Source organism: Talpa europaea (assembly GCF_964194135.1).
Source record: "Talpa europaea genome assembly, chromosome: 9".
In the NCBI taxonomy this organism is placed as follows: domain Eukaryota; kingdom Metazoa; phylum Chordata; class Mammalia; order Eulipotyphla; family Talpidae; genus Talpa; species Talpa europaea.
In genome coordinates, this window is record NC_140076.1 from 96,758,682 (window position 1) to 96,768,224 (window position 9,543).

The window sequence follows — 9,543 nt, forward strand, 5'->3', positions numbered from 1 at the left end:
AACTGGTGCTGCAGTGGCTGCAGACAGATTCATAGGTTGCATCTTAATCCCTTGCGCCAACAGGGAGGCCCAGTAATTTTTCAAAAATATTACTTGCTGTAATGCAAAATCTTTTATTTTTATTAAAATGCAAAGAGTGTAAGCCTCAAGACTGGGAGATCTCAATGCAGCATATACATTTTATTTTTAATTTTTTTTTAAACAATATTTGCTTCCCCCTCACCCCCTCAGGCTGGGTCCCTATAGAATTTCCTTCCCCAAGGCACCAGTGCACCATCACCACAGTCTCCTACTCTCCTCCCTCCCTCCCTCTGATCCCTCTTCCTCCTTCTCCCATGCAGTATGTCTCTGATTTATAATTGCCTGTTTTTGCTTTGTTGTGTTTTATACTGTTATTATTTTTTTTTACACTGATGTCTTATTTGGTTCCCCTATATTCCTGTTATAAGTGAAACCATCTGATATTTTTCTTTTTCCTTCTGGCTTATTGCACTGAGCATAATTCCTTCTAGTTCCATCCATGTTGCTGTGAATGGCATGAGTTTATCTTTTTTGATTGCTGAATAATATTCCATTGTGTGTGTGTATATATATATATATATATATATATATATATATATACACACACCACATCTTCTTGATCCAGTCATCTATTTTTGGGCATTTGGGTTGTTTCCAGGTTTTACCTATTGTAAATAGTGCAGCATATACACCTTTGATATGAAAATAATTATATTTGTCATTCTGGAGGCCTCTAACTTATATGGAGACTCTGCAAAGGGAACTTAAATTACCAATGAATTTAATTTAAATGTGTGAGGTGGCTTGATTTTATAGTAATGTTAGTGCATAGACAATAGTCTTAATGATATTAGGAGATTGGTGCGTAAAAGGGAGATAATATTTTGTGTCATTAAAATATAGTCATGAAAATTGTTCTTTTTTATCTTTTTAGTTGTTTTTAAGGTAGTCCTTTGGGTATATGACCATTGAAATAATTGATTTATATTACAAGAAAAATGTGATTCTTTTGGACTAGAATATATTTGGCAGAGGATGTGGGTGGCAGGAGGTATTTATCCTGAGATTTTATACTATGGTCTTTGAAATCAACTTTGTGTTTTAGAAAAAAACATTTGTTCATAGAAATAGGACATGGACAATGTTTGTTCTAATTTTTTATCATATTTATGTATGGATTCTTTTATGTTTCAAAACAGTAAACATGAGATGAAGGCAGAAGAGTTTATCTGCTTAAAAAAATGATGATTCTTTAATGTTATCCATGTTTGTCTATTGTTAATGAGGTGTTTAGGATCTAGAATTAAGAAAAAAAAATGTAGCTTCATAAACTTCCCACTTTTTCTCAAAATGGTTCTGGGTAGAGCCAATTGAAGAGGATATCATGAGGGGTGAATGCTCCAAAGTCAGAAAATAATGGGAAAGGAGGATAACAATTTGTTTATGGATAACATTGATTAGTTTTAATTCTCATATCTTTTATGAATGAGAACCATTTATAAGCTAATATTTTTATATATCTTTTTGACTTGTTTAGTAGTAACCTCTGTTTTACTCTCAGGTGATTTTTTTTCTTTTTGATTTCTAGAAACTTTTTATATATTAAGAAATTTAGGGCCTCCTCTGGTGGTACAGTGGTTGAGTGCTGGGTTGCAAGGCTGCCCGCAGCCTCTGCAGCACCAGTTCGATCCCCGGCCACCGGCGAGGGTCCCACCAAAAAAAAAAAAAAAAAAAAAAAAGAAATTTAGCTCTTTATCTGTGATTGGAGTGCCAGATATTTTGTCCCAGTTTGTAATTTGTGTTTCAAATTTGCTTATGTTATTTTTGGACTTCTAGTTTTTTTATTTTTAACTAGTTAGATTTATTAATATTTTATGGCTTCTACATTTTGAGTCACAGAAAGGCCTTCCCATTCCAAAGTAAGAAGAGAATTCACCTATTAGCGCATTCTTATTTTACATTTAAATATTTGACTCACTTAGAATTTATACAAGCATAGCAGACACATTTGATTAATTTTTCCCAAATGTTATACATTTATTTAAAAGTCCCTTATTCCACTGATTTGACATGCCACTTATTTAGGTCTGTTTCTGAAATTTCTGTTCTATTCCATTCATCTATTTCTATAACAATTTCAAAGTGTTTCATTATTCCGGTCCTATAATATATTTTAATACCTGGAAGGCTAGTCTTCCTTTTAAAAAGAGGTTTCCTGGCTATTCTTGCTTATTTATTTTTTCACATGAACTTTGGAGTTAGCTTGACCTGTTCCAAAAATGGCCTCCTGGTATTTTCATTGAGATTGTGATAAATTTAAAAATTAAAATTTAGGGAGAATTGACATACATTGACTTTTCCAATATGAAAACATGGTCTGTCTTTTCATTTGTTCAAGTCTACTTTTGGATTCTGTAGGAGTGTTTTAAAGCTTTATTCATATAAGCTTTGCATATTCGTGTTAAATTTATTCCTAAGCACTTTATAATTTTTGCTGCAATTATAAATTGTGTGTGTATATACAAATATGTGTGTACAATTTAACAGACATATATACATAAATACATATATATAATCTATATATACAGACACATGTATAGCTCACAGATTTCCATAAATTAATTTTTAATCCTGTTCTCATACTTACTTTTCAACTGTTCACAATAGTTTTTCAGTTGATCTTTCATAATTTCTCCAATAGTTATGACTCTCCTTTCACCAGTTCCCTTGATTAGTAACTTTGGTACCACTTATTAGTGGTGGGAGAGTGGGCATCCCCCTGTTCAACTCTTGACCTGAGCATGAGTCCACTAGTGTTTCCTCATTAAATTTGAAAGTGGTTTTGGATTTTAAAATTATTTTTTAGTCAAATTATCACTTTGCTCTATCTGGAAAACTGAAATTTGGTCCAACAGTAAAGTCCATAAATGTCCAACAATAAGAGATTGGTTAAATACATTGTATCCATTGAATAGAGCTGTCAGAGCAGTTACAAAATAATATGCACTGCTTTAATCCTTTCTACTGTTGTTTCAAAAAGCCTCAAGTATACCTCCCCGGTGGTGCAGTGGTTGAGCGCTGGGTTGCGAAGCTGCCCACAGCCTCTGCAGCGCCAGTTTGATCCCCGGCTGCTCCCCGGCTACCAGAGGAGGGTCCCACATGGCGCGCAGACCTCTCCTGCCACCCACTGCTCCCCTCAGCAGTGTACTTTGGTCCTTCTGCCTGCTCTGCTCCCCGCTCTGGCTCTGGTGAATTCTCTCACCCTCCTGCGCTTCTGACTGTACCCAGTGCATGTATAAATAAACAAACAAACAAACAAACAAATAAATCTTTAAAAAAAACTAAAAAAAAAAAAGCCTCAAGTATATACATGTGCGTATTTATGGAAAAATATATGGAAGGATATTAAACAAACTGGTCTAAAAATTATAAACTAGTGATTGGCAATAACTAACTTGTGAAATTTTAAAAATCCATGAAATTCTTGGGCACATTTCAAAAAGACTTTAAGGAAAATAGATCTTCCCTTTCCTCTGTTGTGAATCCCTTTCTATCCCTTAATTTTTTAAAATTTTAATCACTTATCATTTGCAAAGAGGCAGCTCAAATGATATGTAGAATGGGGTTGACGTGATGTAAGCCACAAGGGAAAAAGAGAACAGGAAAATAGTCTGCAGCAAATGAGAGATTTTGAAAACCAGAGTTGGATGGAGTAGAGATAATTCACTAGCAAAGTGGAAAAGGGGGTAACTTAAGTGGTTAGAGGTGATTTAGCATGTTGGAGATCCACTGTACTGTGGAAGGCAGGGCTAAGGCATAAGCCTTAAGAAGAGAGATTGCCTTAAAGTCGTTTATAAAACTCGTTGGATTGCTGGGTCCCTTTCCTATCTCATAGAGTCAATTTGTGTTCATGTACTTCACCCTGATGGTACCACACCAATTTGATCTCTCTGTGGGGGATGAAATTTCTTTCTGGAGAATGGAGTTTATCTTTTGATGGCGAATTCCCAGAACTCAAAGTCTAACCAAAAAAATGGGAAAGTATTTTTGGAAATGAAAAATATGATTGAAATAGAAACAGATTAAAAGTCAGAAAATTAAAGGTCTTCTTGTTTAGGATTTTTCAGTTTTGGCCTGATTGATAATTGAGCTGGAAATTCTTTGTTGTGGGTTATCTGTTGTAAGATTGTAAGCAGAATCCCTGGTTTCTACTCACTAGATGCTAGGGCACACCCCTTTTTCCTATGGTGACAACCAAAAATATCACCAGACATTATCAAATATCTGGAGTGGAGTCAACCTTTCTTCTTTGAGAATCTCTTCTCAGATAGTAGAAAAGGATACAAAGATGATCAATAGGATATAAGGACAATATATCTGCAGAATAATATAGAAATCCCATCATTCTATCAATAAGAGTTCAAAAAGAGAGAACAAAGAAAATGGGAGAGAAGTTAACAAAGAAATAATAGAAGAAAAAAATCGCAATAATATATTTTTTTTTTTGCAACTATTGAAGAGCTTTGAGTCCCCAGCACAATTAATGAAGAACGACCCATTCTAAGACACATCATTATGAACTTTCAGACTATTAGAGATATGGGAAGATTCTAGAAGGAAAATCAGGTCAGATACAGAGGAATGGGAACAAGAAAGTTATTAGACACTTCAGTGGCAACATTGAAGACAGTAAAGCAATGCTTTTAAACTCCTGAGGGAAAGTGATCTTCAACTTATCTAACTTATCAGAGATTAGACTATAGTAAAGGCATTTTCAGACATGCAAGCACTCTAAAATTTTATCTCTTTTATACCCCTCTGAATAAGCCAGTGGGGTCTATTCAATAAAATAAGAGAATAAGCTAAAAACCATGTGCTTGGGCACTAGAAAATATTATTGATAAGAGTGTGGTAGATATGTTGAAGCATTTGTATAAAATACAGCTTAGATACATTTAAAAACATTAAGTGAAAAAGCAAGGCAATTATTAATTCCAGGAAGAACAGAAGAGTAAGTTAATCTTATGGCTCCTAACTTGATTCAGCAGCAATGCATTATATTTACATCATCAGGATGATGTAAACCCTACTTATTGAGGTGAATGGAGGATATGTATTTATGTTCCAAGGAAAAGTGAAGTCAAAAGTGTGTGTAAAAGAGTGAAATTCTCAATACATACTCTCTAAAACTGAAAATCAAGAAACATTCGTCTAAGCATATCACTTAGGAAATGAAGAACACACAGCAGGATCATGTGGAACATGAGTGAAAGTTGGTCAGGGAGCCAATGGGACTCATGGGTCTTCTTTGTTATATCTTTAGGAGCCATTTGAATTTTCATGATGTATTATTTTCATTAAAAAGGCAAACAGAGGGCCTCCCCTGGTGGCGCAGGTGGTTGAGCATAGTGCTGTGAAGCTGTCCGCAGCCTCTGCAGCACCAGTTCGATCCCTGCCGGCCAGCCAACGAGAATCTCACGGGCGCAGCAGACCGCTCCTGTTTCGCCCACTGCTCCCCTCAGCAGTGTATTTCATCAGTCTGCCCGTTCTGTTCCCCGCTCTGTCTCTGGTGAATCCTCTCACTCTCCCGCACATCTGGCCTATACCCTGGTTCTTGTATAAATAAATAAATAAATAAATAAATAAATAAAAATCTTTAAAAAAAAAGGCAAACAGAAGCAATACATATAATACAAAAAAAAAAAAATCATAGAATCTCATCCATCCAGAGATAATCACTGTTAATATTCCTAAATGCTTTCTTTTTGAGAAATTCTGAAAAACAAACAAATATATTTTAAAATATTCTTAAAACTACAAAATTTGGGGCCTCCCTGGTGGCTCAAGAGATTAAGATGCAGCCTGTGAAGCTGTCACAGCCTCTGCAGCACGAATTCGATCCCCTGCGGGCCAGGGAGCAACCCACAGGGCACAACAGACCTCTCCCCATTCAGCTGCTGCTCCCCTCAGCAGTGTACTTCAGTCTATCTGCCTGTTCTGCTCCCCACTCTGTCTCTGGTGAATCCTCTTACCGCCCCCCACACACATCTCTGGCCTGTACCCCAGCTCTTGTATGCATAAATAAATAAATCTTAAAAAAAAATAAAATAAAAAACCTACAAAATTCTTGCCACACCAAAACTGCCAATAAAGAAGAAAATAGTACCTTGTGTTATTCATTTTTTACTAAGTCAACCTTTTTGATCAAAATGTTTGATGCCATTTTGGTTATATCTTCACTAACAAAGCAGTGTGAAGAATTCAGGCAATTTTCCAAAATACTTTTGTTTCAATTGCCTTGTTATTTTATTTTATTTTTTAAAAATTTATTTATACATACAAGAGTGGGGTACAGGCCAGAGATGTGGGGGGGGGGGCGGTGAGAGGATTCATCAGAGACAAAGTGGGGAACAGAACAGACAGACTGACTGAAACACTGCTGAGGGGAGCAGTGGGCGAGGCAGGAGAGGTCTGCTTTGCCATGTGGGTTGCCCCCTGGCCGGCCTGGGATTGAACTTGTGCTTCAGAGGTTATGGATTGCTTCATGGTGTGGTGTTTAACCCCTTGTACCACCAGGGAGGCCCTACCTTGTTATTTTAAAAGAAGAAGCTTTTGGTCTCAATTTTCCATACAATTGGCTCTCTTTAGGATTTTAGGAAACATTTTTATCAGGCAAATTTGTCTCAAAACAATTTTTGTATTTCTCCTTTTTTTTTGAGCACAGAATATTATTTTATTAAGACAGAATTTTGGTTATGTAGGAGGCATAGAGAGGTAAGAATAAACTTTCATATGTTAGGCAAAGGCATTAATCAGTAAACCAAGGAAGTAAGCCTGTCAAACTAAGTGAATTTAGCAATTTTCATAGCTTCTTTACAGAGTCAGATGTTACCAAAAAAGTCACATTTTAAGTTATATTTCATAGCAATACATCTAAAAACAAAATGACACTCTTGATGTCTCTGAAATCTGCAAGTAAGGTCAAACTAATTTCATCACTACCACCACCACCACCACCATATTTATATTACTTGTGTTAATAAGCAATACATCCATGATTGCTATCAAGTGAATCTATGTATCATTTTAAAACTTATCAGTTTTTAATATAGTAACTTTCAATAATTATTACATGAAAGTAGTTCTTTGTGTTTCTTAATACACCTCAAGAATATAGAGTTTTTTTAAAAAGCCCAAGATTTGCTGTTTTAGGATAAAACTGTCCTTTGCAAACAAAAGCATTTAATAGTTGAATTTATTTGACACTATTCATCATATTAATTATAACTAGTAACCTAATAACTAACTTCTCTTTAATAGGGAAAAGAAAAAAAACAAAAATTTTGAGCATAAACACATTACCAGGACTCATGAATATCCATATTTGTATTTCTCCTTTTAAGCAGGATGGATAATTTCATTTCTCTGAACTATATCCTTGAATTATTTCAATGAGCCGAAATATAAACAGTGCAATTAAGCTCTCAAATTTAAAATTTAAAATGCAGGAAAAGTACTATAATAAAGTTCGGGGAAGTGTCCTGGTAAAGGGAGTATTGGTAAAAGTTAGGAATGATTAAAGATTTAAATATGAATAATGAAATGAATATTTTAAAGATGAAAAACTGCATCAAAAATGTTGAGGAAAAAATATGCTGTTAATATTGTACCTCCTAAGGTCACTGAGTTTTGATTAAAAGTTTAAAAATGCAACTTGTACTGAATTTCTTTTAGTTCTCAGGCCTTGTCATTGATGTATTCATTTACATGCTCTGTATATCCTCTAACAATCCTGCAGATTTTGTGATGCATTTGTAAAGGCCTAGCATGAAGGAATACAGTGGGACATAGAGTACTGTGGGTTTCTGTGGGTTAACTTGACCCTAGCTACTGCTGTTGGTGTTAGGGAATATGCATATCAAAGATAATGATGGTGCATTTATCAGGAAAGAACAGAGCAATTATCAGCCACTGGAGACAAGCATAGGAGAGTGTTTGGAGGAGTCACTCTTGAGGCAGAGTCCTGAGATGGTGTTGTACAACATGTACTTGCAGGACTAATCCCACAGATAAGCAGATGCAACCATCCTGCCCATGGAGAGTTATGAAATAGGTAGGGGAGAGCAATAGGCAAGTAAACCAAAGTTACCAAGGTCTATGCACGTTGCCAAGCAACTGTGATGAGACAGGCTATGTTCAGAGGGCACTGGTGCTTGAGATTCTTGGGGGTAAGAGAAACATGCACTTGGGGGGCTGCAGGATCTTCCTTCCTCCTTGACTGTGTGTGTGTGGGTTCTATCCCTGCAGGATAGAAAAGCTTTTGTCTTCTCTGAGGTCATTCTGAGATCTATTTGTCAAGACCAGGGCCTTTAGGGATAACTAAATTACTATCCTCATTTTGCAGATGAAGAAATTGAGCCTCAGTTAGCTAATGTATGTGTATTTGTGTGCATGGATATGTTAGGTAAGTTGTATTTACCTCTACTGCGAGACTTTTCTTACAAATAACTGCTCTGTTATTAATGAAGGTGCTTAAAATTAGTTTCTTCAGAATTTACCTCTTCCCTGAAACAGATTTTTAATTGCTTTGTGCAAATTGTATCAGCCTAAATGTTTTGTTTTATTAAGAATAATTCGTTGTTCTCTTTTATTTAAAACAATTCTATCTTGATACAGAACACTGGGAAGTTTTTAAGGTAACAGGTCAGAAGAATTACTATTTACTGGCAGAGTTTATGCACTGGGCAACTGGGAATTCTTAGCCAGCACCAAAAAAAAAATTCTTATCCTACTTAAACGCTCTGAGAGAAGGTCAGGGTGTAGGTGGAGTGCTGGTGCATTCTTGTGGGTGTTTTTCCAGGATTCCGGAGGAGTCTGCTGCAAGTACAGCCTCTTGCACACACAGCCCCTACTCATTTGAAATACACCTGCAGCTCCAAGCAAGAATAGGGCAGGGCTCTGGCCAAGACAAACTTGGCAGGAAAAATCAGCAGTTGCCCTTTTATCTCCTTACGAGTAAACCATTCACTCCGTTTACACAGAATGCTGGCATTTAAGGCAGGAACATAATGACAACATCTGAAAAATAATTTTGGTTACTGGCGAGACCAGGTACACTCAGATCGTTCTCCCCACTCTCGAGTTCGGTCACTTGCTTTGGAAATTTCGCCAGGGAACCGCACGCTCTGTCCCTTGCGAGCTGTGCTTTTCCAGGATCCAATGCAGCCCACCTGGGTTGCTTTTATTTTGGAGTCCGAATTCTGTGCCTAAATTCCAGCACCCTGAGATCGGCCCGACAGCCGGCCTCGGGGCCCCGCCCACTCTGGCCGAGGGTCGAAACCGCCCGGAACCCAGCTGGAGCCGGAGCCGGAGCCGGAGCCCGAGCCCGAGCCGGAGCCCGAGCCGAGCCACCGCGGCCCCTTTAAGGAGCCGCTCTGCGGTAACCCGAGCCCGCAGTCCGGGCGGGCGCGGCGGCCGCGGCGCTAGCTGCAGCCTCCGCCACTGCTCCTCCCAGCGGCCCGG